The sequence below is a fragment of the Chelonoidis abingdonii genome, chromosome 5 (assembly GCF_003597395.2).
Source record: "Chelonoidis abingdonii isolate Lonesome George chromosome 5, CheloAbing_2.0, whole genome shotgun sequence".
Classification (NCBI taxonomy): domain Eukaryota; kingdom Metazoa; phylum Chordata; order Testudines; family Testudinidae; genus Chelonoidis; species Chelonoidis abingdonii.
The window spans coordinates 61566584-61589680 of NC_133773.1; the positions used below are offsets into that span (position 1 = coordinate 61566584).

General features: G+C 41.6%; 1 protein-coding gene across 2 annotated transcripts in view; it reads right to left on the reverse strand.

Moving 5' to 3' along the window:
- The window catches only part of FBXW7 (F-box and WD repeat domain containing 7), a 278287-nt gene that overhangs the window by 240054 nt on the left and 15136 nt on the right, over positions 1 to 23097 (reverse strand). The window contains exons 2-3 of one of the 2 annotated variants that reach the window (XM_075066325.1): positions 21461 to 21561; positions 17780 to 17880 (exon numbers count right to left, since the gene is read on the reverse strand). The exons of the other annotated variant lie outside the window; for it this stretch is intronic. The gene's annotated coding sequence lies outside the window, so the exon portion shown is untranslated. The remainder of the gene's footprint in view (positions 1 to 17779; positions 17881 to 21460; positions 21562 to 23097) is intronic. 2 annotated transcript variants of the gene reach the window in all.

Genomic DNA, 23097 nt, shown 5'->3' on the forward strand with positions numbered 1-23097 from the left:
ACCCATCTAACATCCCATCACAGACCACTGGGCATACTACCTGCTGATAACCAAAGATCAGTTGCTAACACAACAATTAGGCTCTCTCATCATCATCCCCCATAAACTTATCAAGCTATTTAGCAGATATGTCTTTGTCCCACTACCCCTTGGAATGTTGTTCCAGAACTTCACTCCTCTATGGTTAGAAACCTTCGTCTATTTCGAAGTCTAAACCTCCTAGTGTCTGGTTTATATCCATTTGTTCTTGCGTCCACTTGGTACTAACTTAAATAATTCCTCCCTCCCTGATATATTCCCTCTGATATATTTATAAAGAGCAATCATATCCCCCATCAACATTCTTTTGGTTAGGCTAAACGCCAAACCTTTGATTTCTTTCATAAGACCAGTTTCATTGATCATCCAGTAGACCTTTCTGAACACTATTCCAGTCTGAATATCCTTCTAACATGGGAACCACCGCACAAGTATTCAGACGAGTCACAGGCTTATACTAACGGTACTTAACACCTTTTCTCTTTGGCTGGAATACCTTCGCTGAGACAATCCATAAACTGCATTAGCTTCTTTATACGGCTATACACATTGGCGGCTCCTATTAACTTTTTTCACCCGTCTCATAGTCATCTGGATCAACCATACTCCGAGGTCCTTCTCTTCCTCTGTTCACTTCCAAGATGCGTCCCATTTATAACTAAAATTCTTGTTATTAATCCCTAAATGCATGACTTGCACTTTTCACTATTAATTCATCCATTACTATTACTCCCAGTTACAAGGTCATCCAGATCTTCCTGTATGATATCCAGTCCTTCTCTGTGTTAGCAATACTCCAGCTTTGTGTATCCGCAAACTTTATTAGCACATTCCTACTTTTGTTGCCAAGGTCACTAATAAAAAGGTTAAATAAGATTGGTCCCAAAACTGATCCCTGAGGAACTCCACTAGCAACCTCCTTCCACCTGACAGTACACTTTCAGTTAAGACCCTTGAGTTTCCCTTTATCCCCTTCCAATTTTCATATTGATCCCCATCTTTTCCAACTTAACTAATTCCCACATGGAACCGTGTCAACACCTTACTGAATCGAGGTAAATAGATCCCCCGTTTCCTTTGTCCTAAAGCTGTTACCTTCTCAAAGGAAGGAATCAGGTTGGTGGCATAGATCTACTTTTTGTAAAACTGTTGTATTTCCCCAATTCCATTGACCAATGTCGCTAACTACTTTTCCTCCTTCAAAATTTTTTCCAAGACCTTACATACTAACTAGATGTCAAACTAACAGGCTATAGTTAACTCGGATCACTTTTTCCCCCTCTTGAAAATAGGAACTATTGTTACAATTCTCAAGTTCTACGGTACAACCCCTGAGTTTACTGATTTTATAAAATTTGTCTAATGGGTTGCAATTTCACGTGCCACTCCTCTTAAATTTCTTGTGGAAAGATTATCTGGGGCCCTCCAATTTTGTCCCATTAAGCGTTAGCTCGGCCTCTATCTCGGATGTGGTAATATCTACCTCCATTCCTCATTCCCATTTGTCATCCTCTTATTATCCCTAAGTCCTCTCAGTAGCTATTAAGATAGCAGAAGATGTAGTTGGGCCATGCTAGATATCCTTAACCTCCATCCATCATCATATGTTTTAGCGGTCCCACTTCTCTTTCTTTGTTTCTCTTATTTTTATGCTCACAGAACCTTTACTATGTTTTAATTCCCTTTGCAAGTCCAACCTACATGGCTTTTGGCCTCTTCTCGCTTATCCCTACATGTTCTGTACCCTCAATAGGTAGCTTTCCTTGCTAATGCCCTCCCATCTCCACTCCTTTAGGGCTTTTGTTATTCTTAATCACCTCTTGAGATGCTTGCTCTCTCCATTCTCGTCTACAACTCCTGCTGATTTTTTTTCCCCTTCTTGGATGCAGACTTCTGATAGTTTCGCAACTTGAACTTGAGTCATTCCAGGCTTCTTCCGCTTTAAGATCATCAAGTTCTTTCAGTCCAACCACTTCCTAACTAGTTTTCCCTTAATTCTTACAGTTAGCCTTTTAGAAATCAAAAACCTAGTCCGAAATGTATCTTTCCACTAGTTTTGACTGAATAGCTCATGATCACTCGAACCAAGGTGTCCCCTACAACCATTACTTCTATGGGTCCTCACTACCTCACTAAAACCATATCTAAAATGGGCATCCCTCTTGGTTGGTTCTTCAACTACTTGGTGAAGAAATCCATTCAGTTCACCAGAAATGAGCCCTATGATTATATACTAGCACTTGTCCTGTCTATTATCGGAACGTTAAAATCTCCTATGATCAACTCACAATCCATTAATGTTTACTTCATAAAAACATTAAAGAGGTCTTGTCACCAACCAAATCAGATTCCCGGCGGTCTGTACACACCCCAAGCACTATCTCAGGGGAGGATCTAGTAGCTTTCGTCTCCAGTGTGATTTTCCAAAAGGGCAGAACTCTGTTTTAATCATTCCATCACTTCTTATTTCATATACAGTTAAACTATTACTGATTACATGCTCTCCACCACCTTCCTTTATTTTCTCTTTCTAAGGACAGACATAGCCTTCATTACCTGTTTACTCCAGTTCATACTACATTCCACCATGTTTCTGTTATCCCTATAATGATCCCGGACTTTCACTTCCTGCACCAGTAGCTTTATTCCTCCATTCTGTTACTAAGGCTCCTCGCATAGTGTACAACATCCTTAATTTTTGCCCTTTGGTTTCATGATCATCTTTACCTGGTTAGCCCAGACTTCTACTACCAGTATCACCAATTAACTGGTATCTATACTACCAATTCCTGCATGTCCATTTCTTTCCTGCCCACGGCTGCATCCTCCTCTTTCATCGCCTCTAATGTATCCGCGGGAATACGGACACTCCAGCCACTCCCCCAATTCCTGATTTAGCTTTTTTAATAGTTTGTGCCAGCCTCCACTTAGAAGTCTATATTCCGCTTACTCAGGTGAAGTCCATCCAGAGAGACAGTCCTCTGTGCCATGATGTTTCCAGCGGGGCCCATACTCCCAAGCCTTTCTTTAGCACCATGCCCTGAGCATCTGTTCATCACCATTATACTCCACTTTGTCTTCTTTCTCTAGGAACAGGAAATCCCATGAAGATCACCTGAGGCCTTTGATTTCCTAAGCGTCTTCCCAGTCTGGCATAGATCTCCCTTGAGTCGTTCCAGCGAGAATCTAGCCAATATCATTTGTTCCTACATGAAGGACAATCACCGGATTCTTTCCCACTCCGTTAGGATCCTTTCAGCCTCAAGTCCACAACCTCGTATCTTACACCAGCAGACAGCACACCTCTCTGTTCTCCAGATTCAGCTCTAGTTACAGGCCTGTCTATTCTTCTCAGTAAGGAGTCCCCAGTCCACGTAGATCTGCCTTCCCGGGACAGTGTGATTCTCTGGTCATCCCCTGCTCCCACTGGCTGCAAGTCCTCTCGATTCCTTATCACCCTGCGCAATCCTCTCCGCAACCCATCCCGTTGCCTCCGGTGCTTCATATTGTGTTGTCTCCATTGACTCTTCCCTTTACCTGTAGGACAGCTGCTCTTCTCTTTTTCCTTGTCCTCTCAACTTCAACGACCCACCTGCTGTGCCCTTCATTTTCCAACTCTGCAAACCTGTTCCTGAGCTCTATTTCTCCTTCACTGGCCCGTCTTTTCTTCTGCCTGGTTCTCTTAGTCACATGCTTCCACCGTCCACTTTCCTTACCCAGCAGTCTCCCCTCAGAATTCTTTGGTCCTGTTTCCATCTGCAAGTCTGAGCTTATCCCTTCAGCCTCCTCATGTTTTTGCTCCACCATCTGCTCGAACCCCCTTCTAAACTCAACCAGAGTTTCCATCTGCATCTCCAGTCCTCGGATCTTTTCTTCAATCAGCTCTATCAGGCGGCACTTCATGCAGACGAAACTCTTTTCAGGTACCCCCTCCAGGATCATGTATATGCTGCAACTTCCACACCCAGTCATCCTCATTGTGTCTTTCACTGCTGCCTCTCTGTCGGTCATAGCCTTCCCACCTAAAACCTGTTAGTCCAAGAAACACAACCCAAAAACAAACCCCCCAACAGGCACCAGAACACTGGCAGACCACCACCCACTCCCTTCACTAGCCTGTCAGTTCCTCTGCTTAGGTCTCTAAGTCTCCCCCGCAACCTCCCCGTAAACTCCCACTGCAACTCCCCTGTTTACAGCTCTGTTTGCTGGCTGCTGTGCCGCTGTAGCTGTCTATGTCGCTGCCTGACTGGCTGGCTACCTTTATAGGACCCCTAAGCAGGCAAGCCCCGCCCCCTAATCAGGGCTCAGCTTCTCTCCCAACACACTGCCCCTACCAGCCTCCACACATACAAACTACAAAATACAATACACAAAACACAAAAACCTGCTCTTCCAACAGAAGTCCCACTGAAACTCTCATTTACAGCTCTGTTTGCTGACTGCTGTGCCGCTGATGGACACCCATCTGTGCAACCCCTTTGCGTTCCATTGCATTCCACAGGTTTAACTGATTGAAACTTAGGGTTTGTCTTCCCTATTGTGCTAAATTGGCACCACTGCATCGATGCAGCGGTTAGCACATCTAGTGAAGGTGTATTACATCGACGGAAGAGCGCTCTCCCATCAACGTAATTACTCCACTTCAGCAAGAGGCGGAAGCTATGTCAGCGGGAGAATGTCTCCCACTGACATAGAGCAGTATAGACACCACTTTAAGTTGATGCAAGTTATGTCGCTCAGGATGGTGGTAGCAACTGAAGTGGCTGATGGACTGAAGGAAGATTTATTAAGAGAGCATTGTGTGTCAGATATGTGGGAACTTAAGCAATTACATAGATGGTCGTCCTCATTTAGTCAGTCACCTGAACCACCCATGTTTTAGGGTGTTCGAGAGAAAGTCGAGCAACACTGCACAAGTCAAATAATATGATAACCCAGAAACGTAGATGTTTCCCCATACGCGCGCACACATGCACACATCATTTGTAAGGGGAAGGAAGACAAGATTATGTGGCATGAGTTTGAGCCTCCTGATCAGAGTTATGGACAAAGATACAAGAACAAGAACAGTCCATTTGTTAGGCAGATGAAAGCTGTACAGCCTTTAACACTAGTTCCTCTGGTCCCTTAAAGAGTTTGTTCTCTGACTGTGGCTCAAATTATTACTGTTTATGACTGGTGTCATAAACAGATAGCTAAGGGTTAATGTTTCTTTTACCTGTAAAGGGTTAACAAAGGGAACCAAACACCTGACCAGAGGACCAATCAGGAAACCGGAGTTTTCAAAGCTCAGGGAGGGAATTTTTGGGTGTGTGCTTTTGTCTGTGTCTCTGCTCTGCGCTCTCTCGGCTCTGAGAGTAATCTTTCTATCTCCCAGGTTTCTAAATCTTCAGTTTTCCAAGTTGTGAGTAACAAAAGTAAAATACAACAGCCTTATATTGTTTTTTTTTGTATTTACATGTGCGTAAGTTTGCTGGATATGTTAAATGTATCATCTTTTTGGATAGGCTGTTTATTCATTTTTCTTTTAAGCAATTGAACCTTGTATAATTGTCAACCTGATACGAGAAACATTTTTTTGTCTTTTTCTTGTCTTTTTATATACAGCTTTCTAGTTGAGGCTCAGAGGGATAGGATCTCTGTGCTAGGTTACGGTCTCTCTCAGGGAAAGACAGGGAAGGCAGGGAAATCTTTGGGTGTTGAAAGTTGCAAAGCTGGCATTGCAGGGACTACTGAGTGAGGGTGAAAGAAACTGGATCTTCTGTTTTGCATTGCAAGGAATTGAATAGGGGTGATCGTCTCAGGCCATCCAGGGAGCGGAAGCCAGGGAGGAAATAAAGAGGAACAAGGGCAGGGGGTTATTTCCCTTGTTGTAGACTCGGGCATCTGAGTCTTGGGGTCCCCCAGGGAAGGTTTTGGGGAGACCAGAGTGCGCCAGATACTGGAATCTGGCTGGTGGCAGCGATATCAGATCCAAGCTGGTAATTAAGCTTGGAGGGTTCATGCAGGCACCCACATTTTGGACACTGAGGTTCAGAATTGGGACTTATGCTTATGATAACTGGACTGGAGGATTTTTTCACTGGAATGACCAATTGTTCAGAATTTCATGACTACTATGATAATCATGCAGTTATCCCAAGTGGTTCCAACTCAATACATACAGCAGATTACACCCTGGATCTTGGTTTTGGTTTGGAAATAGGAGAATCAATACTTGTCATGGACAGACCACTCCCTTGTGCTCTTTGAGGTTGGAACGCAAGATCTATTTCGTTGTCTCCCCTCAGACTAATGGAACTAGTCTGGTTTCCGAGGCTCTCAAGAAAAATTATCACGTTCACCACGGCCCATTATTAATGAGTAAGGCTAGATTGTTGCCATGGAGGTCGCAGAAGTCACAGAATCCATGACCTCCAGCAACCTCCATGACTTCAGCCCATGGCAACTGGGAGCTGCAAGGTGGTGGGGGGACCCCCGGAGTTCCAAGTGGGCCCCCGCAGCTGCCTAACTGCTGCAGAGACCTCACAGCTGAGCTCCCCATTTTGTCATGAATATTTTAAGTAAAAGTCAGGGACAGATCACAGGCTTCCATTAATTTTTCTTTATTGCCCATGACCTGCCCGACTTTTACTAAAAATATCTGTGATAAAAATCTTAGCCTTATTAATGAGATGGTTTGCCAATTATTTTTTTTTAAAACCATGACTGTCAGTGCAGTGATTCCCAAGTATCTTCTTCCCTGGCTTCTTCCACTGAAATCATCTTTGCATATAGACTGGCTGCAAGATGGAGACACACCAGATCTGTGACTGACGGAAGCTATGAATGTCTCTTTTTTAAAAAGACAAGTGCCAGATGGTTAAACAATAGTTTTTTAACCAAATGCTGATCACTTGATATTAGCAGTGTTTCTCATTTTGTTTTGTTCGTTTTAATTTGGGGATGATTAGAAAAGATGGTATCAAAGCAACTCTGGCAGTACCCGGAGTCTTTAGACTTAATTATTCAATCCAGTTTTAGACCAAAGTATGGTAAAGAGACAGTGCTGGTTTTCTGGAAATGGTTGCAAGTCAAGTGTCCATTCAAATTCTTCAGACAAAGCTACCTGGGATACCACTAATCACAAGGAAGTAACAATTGCAAGTTCTGACAGACAAGCAGAGTTGTATAAACGAATCAGTTATTTTTATGCCATGGTATAATACTTGGCAAATGGTCATCTAAGGGCGCTCTCATGAGAGTGCCACAAGATTCTAGTCTCACATCTTTCCTTTTTAGCATGTATATGAACCCAAATGTGAAAGACAATAAAATAGGTAAGGGCTGTGATATTCTCCAATATGCAGATAATATTCCACTATGCATCTGCAATTCTGCTGACCTATTTGATGCAGTTGATGGGTTTGCCTGCTGACATGTAAAAATACAGTTTTGGATGATAGAAAGATGGCTGTGATTTAATCCAGATTAGACTGAAGTTATGATGTAGGTTAAGAAAAATAACTACAACAAATACCCGAGGTGACCCATGCTCCTTCAGTTGTGGAAGTGTGTCTGCCATTTGTTACTCAGCTTTGGTATTTGGAGTCTGCTTGGATTATCAGACGTTTCTGCATCTCTGTTTAGCAGCTGTAACAAAGATTATTTATCATCTGCATTTAGCTGGAAGTTTCATACCTTTTCTTTCAGACCCAGATCTCGCCATAGTGATCCAACTCTTTGCTACCTTGAAACTAGATTACTGCTATACAATCTATGCAGAGCTATTTCTCAAGACAACTTGGAAAATTCACTTGATGCTGAATGTCGGTTGAGTCCCGAGTATCTCACAAAACAGTATCACACAACAAAATGAACTACCACAATTGAGGATCAAAGGCGTATAAGTTAATGACCCTCTAAATTTAAGCCTATAAACCAAAATCTGGTGTAGCATGTGGAAAGCCATCTTTAAGTTCTGCTGCAAAATCCCTCACAGCTATGGCCATCCAGAAATATTAAGATTTAATTAAATATGAAAAATATTGCAATCATTAGCCCCTCATTTATTTTGATATTAAACTCCCCTCATAGGAAAACATGGGGCAATCTGGTACTGGAATAAGCATATCTGCAAAAATGAAAGCAATGAAACATTTAACAGTATTCGAGACAAGGCTGGTAACACTGTGTATTAAGTCATCAGCACTTGCTATTATAAGCAACTGAAAACAGTCTTGCAACTTTGCCAAATCTCTTGAGCTGGTCCATCCTGTACAATGAATGAGGCAAGGGTCCTATGAAAAAATAATACAAAATCATGTAACTGAAGACTGTATCATACCGCACAAGCAGTTGAATTAAGGTTGCAGAGCCCACCTTAATTCCGAGTTTTCCTAACTTCTGAGTGACTTTGCAACCTTAATCATGTTTTTTTAAAGGTAGCTGTGTGTAACTGACATTTAAACTGTCATCTTTAGATTTCAGAATCAACAACCACTGAGATGGTCAAGCTAATTTATAGTCATCAAGATGACTATGGATAGTTGGGAAGAGACTCAGGAAAACAATGATCATTTAACACTGTTGATTATCTTCACAATGATGAGGGCTAGAAGTTTATTTTAGAAAATGAAACCCAAGATTCTGTAACTCATTTCTGGAACAAGGAGTGGATTCTATAAAATTAGAATACAGTTGGGCTGTATGGAGTTATTAGCAAAAGGTCCTGTTATCTTAAGAACAGCTTCTCTCCTTGTGCAATACCGTGACAGTGGAAAGAAGTTAAATGCTTAACAGTCCTCTCCAGTGTAGACAGGGGACAGGACAGCCTAACTGAGGGGATGTCAGCTCTGAAACTTCATTCTCTTGTTTGCTTCCTAGAGCCCAAATTGATTAGCTTTAGATATTGATGTTAATTGTAATTGTACTTTTATTAATATCAAACAAGTGCCCATGAGAGTTGGATGGATCTATTTTAGTAAACTAAAGTTATATACAATATATCTCAATTGTGTGATAGGGGATTTAGAGACAAATACAAAGACAAGATCCCTGCCTGAAAAACGTAATCAAAATCAACATACAAAAAACAAAGAGTGGAATGGAACATAAGTGATTTAACTGTATAAACACACATCTGTATAAACACACTTTTGCTAAAGAGATTACCTTTATGTATGCTTAGTTCAATCATCTCCTTTTCTCCCTTCAAAAAGCAGTGACTTGTTTGTAATCAATCCGTTATTAAATGCATAAATAAAACAAATGTAGATTACAACACTACAAGGCACCTTCAAGTCTAAAAACTAAAATAAATTGAAAAATTAAGAATATTCTTATCCTCCAGGTCATCATCAAGTATGTCTCACCAGAAAACGGACAACATTTTTCACTGTGGCTTTGATTTAAGTTTTTACATTTTGTTAAAAGTTTCATTTTAGAGGCTAACTTTCTGAACAGCTCTATTATTTAGGCCTCTTGCTAAGGGACACCTGCACTGTAACAGCCTGTATTGTATCTGTTCTGTGAACAGAATTTCCATGTATAGGACTGACAACCCAGTGCCTTTGAGCATATTAAACAAACATTAAAATACAAAGATTAAATAATTAGTAGTGGTTTTAATCCAAATTATACTGTACACGGTAACACTGGTTATAAAAACTGTACTTGCGGAGAGGGATAGCTCAGTGGTTTGAGCATTCGTCTGCTAAACCCAGGGTTGTGAGTTCAATCCTTGAGGGGGCCATTTAGGGACCTGGGGCAAAAAGCTGTCTGGGGACTGGTCCTGCTTTGAGCAGGGGGTTGGACTAGATGACTTCCTGAGGTCTCTTCCAACCGATATTTAGGGAGGGAGAGGGATAGTTCAGTGGCTTGAGCATTGGCCTGCTAAACCCAGGGTTGAGAGTTCAATCCTTGAGGGGGCCACTTAGGGATCTGGGGCAAAAATTGGTCCTGCTAGTGAAGGCAGGGGGCTGGACTCTTTCAAGGTCCCTTCCAGTTCTAGGAGATTGATATGTCTCCAATTATTACCTATTTTGGTCTTAAACATTTACAAAACAGAATAACTATTTGGATCTGCATCTGGTTTTCTCCTTTTAAGACACAAAGCTTCTGGAGGAAGGGAAGTTTTTTTAATTGTTTACACAATGCTTAGCACAATGGAGCCACAATCCTAGATGAGGCTCCTAGACATTACCACAACTGTTTAATAAATAATAATACTCCAAAAAGCCATACCATTGTAGAACAGTTATTTGCCCCCCTCAATCATCTGTTTTTATTACCTAATTAGTATGGAATGGGAGAAAGCTCTATCTCCAGTTGATGTTTGTTTGCCCATCTGTTCTCTTCTGCAAACTTACAAATAATGAGATAAAAAGCTACATTCTTTACAGTTAACATTAGCAACAGCCAGTTTGGGTGCATAATATATCATTGTAACATCACGACTCAGATTATAACCTGCACGATGAAATATAATGAAGTACTACAACAGTAAGAAATGATCGAAACAGCCTGAATCATGTCAGAGTAACACAAGACCCTCATGAGGCTTACCAGGAAACTTACCCAAGTTCACAGAACTGAGACACCATTATCAACACAAGAGTGGTCCAAGATATATATTCAATGTTATTAATTTAAAAAAACAAAGAGTTATAAAAACATTTATGGTGGTTGTATTGTTTTTTCTGTTCATAAACAACTTCACACTGGACATTAAAAACACAACATTCCTCATCACTTGAAAGCCTGGAGCACTGCAGCATTCAGAACCCAAAAATGAAATTAAGTACATGTCTACACAGGAGGTATAATCCATGCTGACTCAAGTTAACCTGATCTGCAATGACAATTCCTTAGAGCAGAGGTAGGCAACCTATGACACACGTGCCGAAGGTGGCACGTGAGCTGATTTTCAGCGGCGCTCACACTACCTGGGTCCTGGCCACCGGTTCCGGAGGGGGGGGGGGGGCGGCTCTGCATTTTACTTTAATTTTAAATGAAGCTTCTTAAACATTTTAAAAACCTTAGTTACTTTACAGACAACAATAGTTTAGTTATATAATATAGACTTCTAGAAAGAGACATTCTAAAAATGTTAAAATGTATTACTGGCACGCGAAACCTTAAATTAGAGTGAATAAATGAAGACTTGGCACACCACTTCTGAAAGGTTGCTGACACCTGCCTTAGAGCATACTAAGGGAAAATTTACGCTTAAAATGCTATATCAGCAGCACTTTAATGAAGACGCTCTAAGACAATGGGAAAGAGCTCTTCTGTCAGCATAATTAATCCACCTCCTTGAGAGGAGGTAGCTATGTTGATATGAGAAGCTCTCGCACAAAACTTGCGCTGTCTACAAAGGGGGTTATGGTCAGTATAACATCACCACTTAGAGGTGTAGATTTTTCACACCCCAGTGACATAGTTGTACTGATACAGGTCTGTAGCATAGACTACACCTAAGTCTGCACTTATCGCAAATTCTGGAATCTTCTTTCAGAGCGAATGTGAATTGAGTTACTGTTATCGATTGTTCGTGCACACACAATACTGCTGTGCACAACTATGGCAGTCATCCAACCACTATTCCACACTGCTTTGACGGTATCCACGACCTTCCTGTTTACTTACCACTGTACCCTCCAACATTTTGGAGTCAAGCTAACCAAATCTCATCCTCCTTCATTTAAAAGCTGGCACAGTGCCAGGATTGGCCTATTTGAGCCTGGATTTCAATATATTGGCATTACAGCATTATTACTCTAGCAGCCTTTACAACATGCCTTGACCATCTGCTTGACGCCATGTTGAGATCTTAAATCTCATTGCCATTTGGGGAGAAGTGGTTTTGCAGCAACCTCTTGAGGCCAGTCACTGCAATAAAGATTGTAGACACTGGTAGATAGCTGCTTGAGAGTAGGTACAACCAGAATGTCTATCAGTGCCAGATAAAGAGCCAACAGTTCAGGAGAATTTACAGTAATACCAAGGGTGGCAGGACACACAACCACTAGCCAGGAACATTTTGTACATTTTTTGAGGCTGTGGACAGGATTTTATGTAATAACATCACTACTGAACCCAAAAAGGTTGGAAACCCTGCCCGCCCCCCGCTCACAGAACAAGCAGCAAGAGTCACTGGAGGAGAAACACAAGGAAGGCAGTGAAGAGCTGCCTCAAGAAAGTAAGGATTTCTTCAGAACTCAGGACACTGAGGGGCGGCCACATTGGAAGTCAGCTTGATTACCAGCCAGAAACTCAGCCCAGAACTCAGGAGGCAGATACCTATTGAGGTAACCTCAGCAAGTATCTATCTGCCTTTACAATTTATGGTTATAATATACAGCTGCACTAACTTCTATTCCAGGTGCCCAACAGCCACTGCCTCACTACCACAAGCACTTGAAGAACTATATATTGAATAAAAAGTTCTTAGTGTAATGGCTACCCCTACTAGGTGATAGGTATCCTGATCAGAAACTGAAAAACTCAAGTAACACCTGGTAACTGACTACAGCATGCTCTCCCCTAGATCAGGACCTGAAAAACCCACTTGCACAGAATGAATAGGAATCATTCCTAGTAAGTATCATCAGTTTCTGCAGAATCAAAGCTTTCATTTGAAAACAATTTCAAACCCTTATGGTTATGAAGATAACATTCCAACACAAACCAGGCATAAACAGACTCAGTGATGTCTTTCTAAATCTGCAGACACAGTCCAGTGATGCCACTGCCACTTTGGGGAGAGACGCATCACCTGTTAGGAGTAGGGTGATCTAGGTGTGCTACCACTTCCTAGAACAAGATGTCCTGCCATTCCAGCGGAGGATTCTATGGATTTTTGGGGACATACAAAGCTGCACTGATTGGTATGATGTTTCTGCACAGGGGCTAGCATTAATTCTGAGAACAAAGTTCAGTTGTCAAGAACAAAAAAAGGTCTTTGGGCCCAAGTAGTGGTTGCAAGGATTGAGGGGAGATGTACCTGATCAATGAGATTCTAGGAAGAAGGAGTGGCGGCTCAGGGCACAAAATTATTTTGTCCAAGTTCTTGGACTACAGGTGTTGAGTAAGTTTTTCAAGTTCCTGCTCTTATTTATTTATTATTACTATATAACCCTTCCTTTTTTTTTTAATCACTATATAGAATATACCAAAACTTAATATCGATCAACCACTGAGTTCTACTGAACTACTCTACTAAGAATCCTTGCAAAGCACATTTCAATGAAACTTTCTAATAAGTTTCCTCTTTTCCTTTCAGTGATAGCCTGAACCAAAACATGTTCTCATTTAGCCAAGTTCTCAAAAAATAGGGCATATGTTCACTTAACAAAATCCATATTAAATTATGTAGGTTGCCCATTTAAAAAAAAAAACTTGCTCTTGAATACACAGTTCTTAGTGTCCAAAATAAATTAAATATTAGCATATTAATTAATTTTTTGTTATAGCTACCACACAAATGCAATTACTTTACCTACAAGTCCTTTGAAAAACAACTTTCAGAAGTAAATGCTCTTTTACCTTTCTATACTGAACCACTTAATGAGACCATTTGTGTGTACAAGAGAAGTACAAGGGCTCTTAATTTTTAAGTTGCTGAACTGAAGTCAGAACTGCATTGCTATTTTCTTCAGACACTTTCTTCTTCACAAAAAAACTTTTTATTGTGCTTTAACAGAAGGTCAATGGCTATCACTTCTCTACTCTTACACAATGGTGAATTGAAACAAGAACTCATAGCTGTTTCAACCGACAAAGCTACCAGTATGTCTAAGCCAATAAAGCAATTTGTTCATAAAAGCTACTAATAAAGCAACCTTTTGTTAGTCTCTGAAACATCAAAAACCTCACAGAATGCATCAAACTTTGCAATATTCCTGTTTTCATCATAAAATCTAGAATGTTCTCTTAAAATTAGTTCACTTTTTCAGTTCCTGAAACTGGGTGAAAAAGAACTTTGTGATATTTTTATAGAAATTGCATGAATTAGTTCCACTTAAATTTAGTCTTAATACTTTTTCTACACAGGACCAGGAATATATTTTTGAATATTTTTCAATTCAAATACTACCTAAAACAGAAACTTTAAGAGATCTTTATCACACTGCTAATGAGCTGTGTGATACTGGGTATGGCTACACAGCAATTAAACACCCGAGTCAGCTGATGCAGGCTTGCAAGGCTTGGGGCTGCCAGGCTGTAAAATTGCAGCGTACACATTTGGGGTCAGGCTGGAGCCCAGGCTCTGGGACCCAGGGAGGGAGGAAAGTCCCAGAGCCTGACCTCCAGCCCAGATCTGAATGTCTAAACCACCTTTTTACAGCCTTGTGACCTGAGCCACGCAAACCCAAGTCAGCTGACCTGGGCCATCCGGGAGTGTTTACTGCTGTGTAGACATACCCATATATATTACAGAACACTGACAGCCTGAAGTGAATTAAGGAAGGATCCACAGATCCAATTCCTAAAATAGGAGGAGGCCCATAAACCCATTACATTTGGATCCAAGAAGCCACTGAGGTTGAGGCGGATTACCTAAGAACAGTAGTATATACAAGCAGCAGACTAGGAAGGAAGGGAAGCACTGGCAAAGCCAAGAACACCTTTGCAGGTTTCTTTTGATTAGACTGCATTCAGACTCAATTTAACCTCAAGCCACAACCACCTCTAATCCCAACCCTAAACTGTGTGCTCAATCACCAATAACTATCCAGGATAGCCAACTTCTACAGGCCAATGACCATATTTTCCATACTGAGCAGTACTCTGATCCTTGTAATCTGACACTACAATGCTGGAGCAAGAGTTCCAAAGTAATATAGTGAAGTCTTCTTGCACAATCAGAACTTCTACAGATACTACCTACTCATTCCAACTTTCAAGAACAAGTCAGTTCCACTAGCCCAGGGATCTCAAACATGTGGCCCATGGGCCGCCTCCCCCCCCCCCAACCTACCTCCAGGCCAGGGATGGGCAAACTAAAGCCCATGGGCCGAATCCGTCCCACGGGACTGCCCCCTGTGGCACCACAAGCCCCGCACCGCTCCCTTAAGCAGCTGGCAGCATGTCCCTTTGGGCCGGAGGGAGGAAGCAGAGGGCTCCTGCGTTGCCTCACTTCAAGGCACCGCCCCCTGCAGCTCCCATTGGCCAGGAACAGGCAACCGCAGCCAATGGGAGCTTCGTGGGAGGTACCTAGAGGAGCAGCAGCAGAGCCCTGTGTCCACCCCCACTCCTCCAGGGGCTGTGGTTCCAGCTGCTTCCTGGAGCGGAGAGGCACAGCGCGGGGCCAGGAGCCTGCCCTGGCCCCAATGCGCGCCGTTGCCACCCCAGAGCCACTCTAGGTAAGCGGCACCAGGCCAGAGCTCGCACCCCGCACCTCTCCTGCACCCCAACTCCCTGCCCTGAGCCCCCTGCTGCACCCTGCATCCCTCCTGCACCCAACTCCCTGCCGCACCCCTCCTGCACTCCCTGCCCTGTGCCAACTGCTGCACCCTGCACCCTGACCTCCTGCCACATCCCTCACCCCTCTTGGACCCCACACACCAACTCCCTGCCCTGAGCCCCCTGCCGCACCCTGCACCCCAACTCCCTGTCCTGAGCCCCTGCCACACCCTGCACCCCTCCTGCACCCTCTGGCGACAGGGAGGGGGCAGCATTGGGGTGGGAACTTTGGGGAAGGGGTGGGGCCGGGGCAGGACCAGGGGCAGTGAGAGTGGGGGTGTCAGTGATGTGGCCCTCGGGCCAATGCACTATACCTCATGTGGCCCCTGTGGTCATTTGAGTTTGAGACCCCTGCACTAGCCTGGGGTCATGGTCTGGACCCAATTTAAAATTTTAAATATCTAGCATACAGAATGTGTTTCTTGTATACATTCTTTCAGAGAAGTGGCTTTATAAAAACTGTCATTTTTAGGCTGTGTGGGAAACTAACAGGTACCAGATTAAAATCACACCTATACAATAAGACCCTCAGCCAAGTAACCTATACTGCTGTACTGTTACTATTGCTCCACTGATTGAAAAATATTATGTTGTGATCTTTCAACTGCAGAAATCATCTATATCCACTGTACACACATTGTGAAAAAGAGTAATCAATAATGATATGGCCACGCATGTGGTGGGGGAACTCATGTTGTCAATAACCTTAATCATTCTATAATAGCTTCCTTTCCCTCCCCTCACTTTCATTTCCTGAGTTTTTATTGTCAATTCCCAAATCCTCTGCAAAGAAATATTCCGTTCATGAACACATTTGTATGAGTTCTCTGTCTGGTCTTTCAAACACACAACTCTCTTTCACTGTTTTTGGTATGGTGAAAGTTACTAAAATCTGAATCTCTGACCCGGTATGTACCAGTGCTGTAGAAATCTAATTCTTGGATAGTTCACCTTACCAAAATTAAAAAATTAAGCAGAGCAGTATGAAACAACAAGAAAGTGACAAAGAATAAGTACTTTCCCAATGCATTTAAAAGTGTGAATGTGACTTTGAAACTAGTAAGTTTTAAAATCTCACATTTATACTGTATAAAAAAAACAACCTGGCATCATTCTGTAGTCCAACCAAACTGTACTTTCCAAAATCTGCTCTAAACTAGTGAAGTTATAACTAATTTAGTTATTTAAAGATACCTATTGATGGAAGGCAACTCAAATCTAGTAGACAGGTTACTAGAATGAGAGTCTGGAGACTCAAGTTCTGTTCCCAGCTCTGTAACTGACCTACTAACTGACCCAAGACAAGTTACTTCACCTCTTTGACCCTAGCTTAGCTTCCCTCACATGTGAAATGAGACAATATGTATCACCCTCCTTTGTGAAGCTGTCACATATATCAACGAAAAGCAATATTAAGAGCTAAATATTATTACTGATGATGCAATGCCAGCATAACAGACTTGAAAACAGCTTCAATAACACAAAAGCTGCCATCTCCAGACCAGCAAAGACTGTATTAGGTTAAAATAGCCAATGATTCAACAGCTCTTACCGTACAGTAAGTCCAGAAGAAACTATTTGTTCCACAACTAAGGAAAATTCCAGCGTTTTTATATCAAAGACTGTTTAAATGTTTCAGGTATGATTAATATTAGAAAAGAACATTAGCTCAAACACTTGAGGGAGATAAGTGATGGATCTCAATGGATATAGATTATAATCTTATAGCATGAAAGCTACCATTTTCTATGACAAGGAGAGAAGTTTTTTCTCTAATCCCCTTCCAAGATTTTGCACATAATATTCCACAGTTCCCACCCATCCATCAGTGACCATATGTTATAAAGCCCAACCTTCAATCTAAATCACCATTCCCCAAGCATGACCTTAACTGAATACTAGTCAGTCTTCAAGCATGATCTCCCTTCTCCCCCCTTGAACCAAACATCCATGGGTCTTTTGCAAGTTCCCCTCTTAGGGTCTGGCTACACTGGCACTTTACAGCTCTGCAACTTTTGCGCTCAAGGGTGTGAAAAAACACCCCCCTGAGTGCTGCAAGATGCAGCACTGTAAAGCCTCAGTGTAATCAGTGCGGCAGCACTGGGAGCGCGGCTCCCAGCACTGCATGCTACACCCGTAGAGGATGTGGTTTACATGCAGCGCTGGGAGAGCTCTCTCCCAGCGCTGGCGCTCCAACCACACTCACACTTCAAAGTGCTGCCGCGGCAGCACTCCCACAGCACTGCCATGGCAGCACTTTGAAATTTCAAGTGTAGCCATACCCTTACTATACCTGCTGCTCTTGGCAAGTACCATAAAATTCTGCTGCCAAAGCAGTCCTAGGCTGCCACTTTTTCCTCTCACCAGTTTCATGAATGGTCCTGGCTCTCCTTCCTGAAAGGCTGGAGGATTTATGAACCACCTGAGTTGCCCAAGCTTTCTGAAAAGAAAATGTTTGTGGCCTGAGTGTGACTTTGAAAGCAAAAGCTGTGAAGAGTTACATGCCAAGAAAGCAGAGATATGGCCAGGAAAGTCCAAATGACAGAGAGAAGTAGATGGCAAAAAAAAAAAAAAAAAAATTGTCTCCATGCTACAAAAGAGTCAAAAAGAGATATTAAGGACAGGGTAACATTAAAATAATCTAGTCTGGCCTCAAACCTCCTATTTAACACAAGCCATAGAATTTAAACCAACAATGCAATAAAGACATTTTACCTTTAAGTCACATTTACTTTTATTTTTAACAACAAAAAAAAATTTAAAGATACAAGTAAAGATTATTTGAAAGTATTCTTTTAAAATGTTGTAAAGTGTTTTCATGAACAAACAAGCCCCAAAAGAGCAAATCTAATAAGCTCAAAAGGGGATACTAAAGCCACAATGGACATCCTACTTCTCACTTACCCTAAGTCTATCTTCCTCTTTCAAAAAACACTTCAATCACTTCTCCTGTGCCCCCAGAGTTACCCTTCAGGCTTATTATCTAACCTTTACCTATATTGAGTTCAAGCTTTTTCCTCACACAACTCCCTCTGCCAACATTTCTGTTCTTATCTCCTCCTAGCTATCCTATCATACCTACATAGTAGTTCTGTGACCTCACATCCAACTTTATACCTTCTTTCACTGTACCCATTGTACTCTGATCATGTTCCTACTTCCAGTTTGCAAGGCACCCTCCTCAAAACTTCTTTAACTACCTTTTCAATTGTTGATCACGCCACTGACATACTTCCTTCACCTCTGCATAAATGATTGTGATCCCATGTATTTGTCAGTCAGCTTGCAAAGTTTTCAGGGGCAAAACTCATTTTACTGAGTTCAATATGCTCTAACACCCATGCTGTTAGTAAAATACTTTTGGTTGGTCCCGTCCCCCGCCCCAAGTTATGAGCTGTTAGGGAATTTTTTAAGCTTTCTAGCTTTAGAGCTGGATGCACAATAAATCCTTAGTAGGGCATCTTTGTTTTTAAGCATGTTTGGATTTAGACTTTACCTAACAGCACAGTCAACACAAGTTCTGAAGTCTTGTGCAAGTGCGTGTCCAAGCAGTAAATAGTATTTAAGGAGAAAGCCAAAATGATCTTAACATTTTCACTTTTATGTTTGCATTGTTGTTGTAGTCGTGTTGGTTCCAGCATATGACACAGACAAGGTGAGTGAGCTGAAGAAGAGCTCTGTGGAGCTCAAAAGCTTGGCACTTTCACAAGCACAAGTTGTTCCAATAAATTACCCTCCCACCTTCTCTCTCTCATTTTCACTTTTAGCCATGTAAGTTGTGTGTTTCTCTACCGTAAGGGGCTGGTCTTTTGTTGGGGATATCAGAATGCAGAAGACACAGAGGTAGGGAAAGCTCACTTTTGACCATAAATATGCTCTCACAGTTCCAAGTAAAAATAGAGAGCGGCTCCTTGAAAGCTATCCACCTTCTCCCCCTGTCTGCATGCAGCCCTTAATACAGACAGACATGGGATCAGCTCATGTATTCTGGATTGAAGGCAGCAGTTCCTATCCAAGCTTTTATGGCTCAGCTGAGTGCCATGGAAGCACATGCAACCCAGTCAATTAAGCCATCAATGGACATGCATAACCTACAGAAGCAGCATATCGTAGTGGTCTTTGGGGGTCAGAAGAAAAGGTCAGGAAAAAAGCCCATGCACACATACAAGATGTGAAGGCAAGAAAAGGAAAGTAGGAAGGCCAGCAACAGTACTGGGAAACAAGATAAAGGAAATACAAGAATGAGAACCCTGTCTTCCAGTGCATAGTAATAAGCTGTTTTAACTACCACCACAAAAAGAGGGAAGTTGAGAACCACTTGTTACAACCTGGCCCTATCCTCCCTCTGTGTGGTCGCCATGTTGCAAGAGACCCAAATCCTTAGCCAGGGTAGTGACTGGCTCTTAGCTGTGGGTCTCCCAAGTGCAGTTCCCATGTCTGACACTTTTTTTGAGCAATGTGATCCCAGTCTGGCTCCCTTAGACCGTGAAGCCAGTGCCTCAGCTCTCCTAAGCCCCCAGGTGCTTAGACACATTCGGCCTATGGGAGCTCTGACTTCTAGGCAAACACTTCAGGGACAACATGGCAGAAAAGCAGGAAACACAGGCTTAGCCAATGAATTCTTAACCACAGTCACTTTTTTACTCTTGAAAGTAGCCGATAGCTACACATCACCCATTCTGAGAATGAGGTTTGATCAGCATTTTTATGGTAGACAGAACTTTCTGCCTTCTCCCTCTCCTAACCTGGTCTTCTGGCATGTGGCGGTGATCTTGTCCCTTTTCTCAGAAAAGAGCACACCTTTTAGAATAGTCTCTGTCCCTATTTTTCTCCATGTGCTTCCACTGGGAGAATTCCAGGCTCCAGACACCCTGCCCTCCTACTTCTGTCAATGATCCTGCCTGCATTGTTCCATTAAGGAATAAGTCATTCAAAAGTGAGGGCTCTATTATTGTCCCACACTTCTGCATGAGCAGGACAATATCCAGAATAGATTGGTTTTCAACACAATGTGGACATCTTAATCGAACAGTAAATTACAACATAAGGAAAGTTTACAATTAAAAAAAAAAAGGGATAGATAGATATAGATAGATCTCATCTCCATGGAGCTAGCAGTGTTCCTTTAAATCTCAATTTGAAGAATCTGCAAAGCTTGCAGTTTTGTATTTTAGAAGCAAAGACCAGATGTGGGTTAAGAAATAGCAATTCTGTGTCATTTTTGTCAAGGGTGAGAAATATTTCCTTACTCAAACGGGGGAGATGAAAGAAAATGCTTTCATCTTATGGAAGGTATTTTAATCTCCACCTCTCGGTATAACAACAATTGCTCAGGAGTATAGCAAATGTTGTATCTATTGATATTTAAAAAGAGACAATAGAGATGATCCAGGGAGTTACAGACCAGTAACTTTCATCTGTAATTAGCAAACTGGTTGAAACAATAATTAAGGGTAGTATTATATACACCTAGAAGATCATATGATAAAAGAGTCCAACTAGTATGGCTTCTGGAAAGGAAAATCATGCCTCACTAATTATTAACAAAACAACTTGTCAACCCTTTCTTCTTATTCCAGTCTGGACTTCCAAAAGGTCTCCAAATAAATTAATCTTGATGTGAGACACAAAGTACTGTGGGTCAGAAATTGTCTAAGAGATAGAAAAAGAGTAGGGCTAAATGGTCAATTTTTACCATGGAAGGGGATTAACAGCAGGATGCCACAAAGTTCCATATCAGGACTGTTTAATGTATGTCTTATTGGTCCAAAAGGAGAGGTGATCCGTGTGATGGCAAAATTTATCAACAACAAGTTATTTAGACTAGGCTATGTCCACACTACAGACACTCCCCGAGTTACGCAAGACCCGACTTACACAAATTCGCACTTATGGAAAAAGTTCCATAAGCCAGCAATAGGATTTTCAAGTTGGACATTTTTGTGTAACCTATGGATATACATTTCCAACTTACACAAAATTCGAGTTATGCAAGGCTTTCCGGAATGGAACGACTGCGTAAGGCAGGGGGCATCTGTACAGCCATGGCGCTGCAGCACCACTGTAGCGTAGATGCTTCGTACAACAACGGAAAGGGTTTTTTCAGGAGATGGTAGTTAAGTCAATCAAAGAATCCTTTCATCAACCTAGCTGCACCTACACCAAGAGTTAGTTCGACCTAAGTAGAGCACTCAGGGCATGAAATATTTCACAACCCTGAGCAACATAACTAGGACGACCTAAGTTTTAGAGGTATACCAGGCATTAGTCAAGATGAGAGAAGACTGTGAGGAAGAAACTTCAGACAGATCTAACCAAGCAAAACTAATGGACAAAATAATGGCAGATGAAAGTCAATATTCACGAGGTACTGCAAACTGAAAATAATGATTTGAACTACTTATGCAATTTTCAGGATTCTAAATTAACTATATCAACTCAGAAAAGAGATCAGACTGCTCAATGGAGACTTTGCTCAGTGTGCAACAGTGGCCAAAATAAAATAAAAAAAAAAAATAAATAAAACCCTTAGGATGCACAAGCATGGGATGGAGAACAGTATTACAATGCCATCATACAAACAATGGTAAAGTCTTCATCTGGAATCCTGCTTTCAGTTCTTATCAACCCATCTCAAAAAAGGATCTCTCAAAAATAGACAAGTGACAACAATTATTAGACGTGTGAATCAGAAAATGATTAAGAATCAGAAAAAAAAGAATGGTAAAATTCTCATGATGGCACAATTTTAATATTAATTTAATACAAGGTCTCATATAAAGTGATATTGAAAATGAATAGATTTGTTAACATTGCAGAGGAGACATGACAGAAGTATACAAAATAATTAATGTTATAGAGAAAGTAGATTGAGAACCTCTATTTATCCTGAGTAATATTACAAACACAAGGGAACATTCAGTGACACTGAAAGGTGGCAAATTCAAGACTGAAAAGGAAATTATTGTTCCATGCAACACAGAACTGTGGAATTCACTGTCATAATATATCGAGGCTAAGAGTTCAAGATTTAAAAAAAGGATTACCCACTTATAAACTAGCAAGAATACCTAGAGTTGTAACTTTTGTTTTTGTGGGTTTTTTTTTTTTTTTTTTTTTGTTTTTTTTTTACACAAAAAAAATACTAAGAGTACTTCTGAAGGAATATTAAGCACCCAAAAACTTCATTAACGCAGTTAAGTTGCCCAGTGGTCCCTTATGCCCTTCCAGAACATGGAGAATTCATAACTTAAATCTCTGAAAACCAGCGAATATAAAGTTATGGTACACATCAACCCCATAACACAGCCTTAACTCTGCCCCCAGGGAGCTGGTAGCAGCCAACAGGAAGGAAGGAAGGAAGGGCACTGGCTGCCGGTCGGTGCTAAGCACCCACAGAAAAGTGACGCAAAAAATGAAGTAACAGATATACAGATAGGAACCAACATGAACCGGAACACATTCACCTACTGATGAGCAAAGGATACGCAAAATGATGGATAAGGGGGAAACATATACCAGGGACCCCATGTAATGGGAATGCAAAGGTTAAACTATCAAGGTAAGTAGAGGATTCTGCATTTCTTTAAGTCTTCATATCAAGAATGGGAT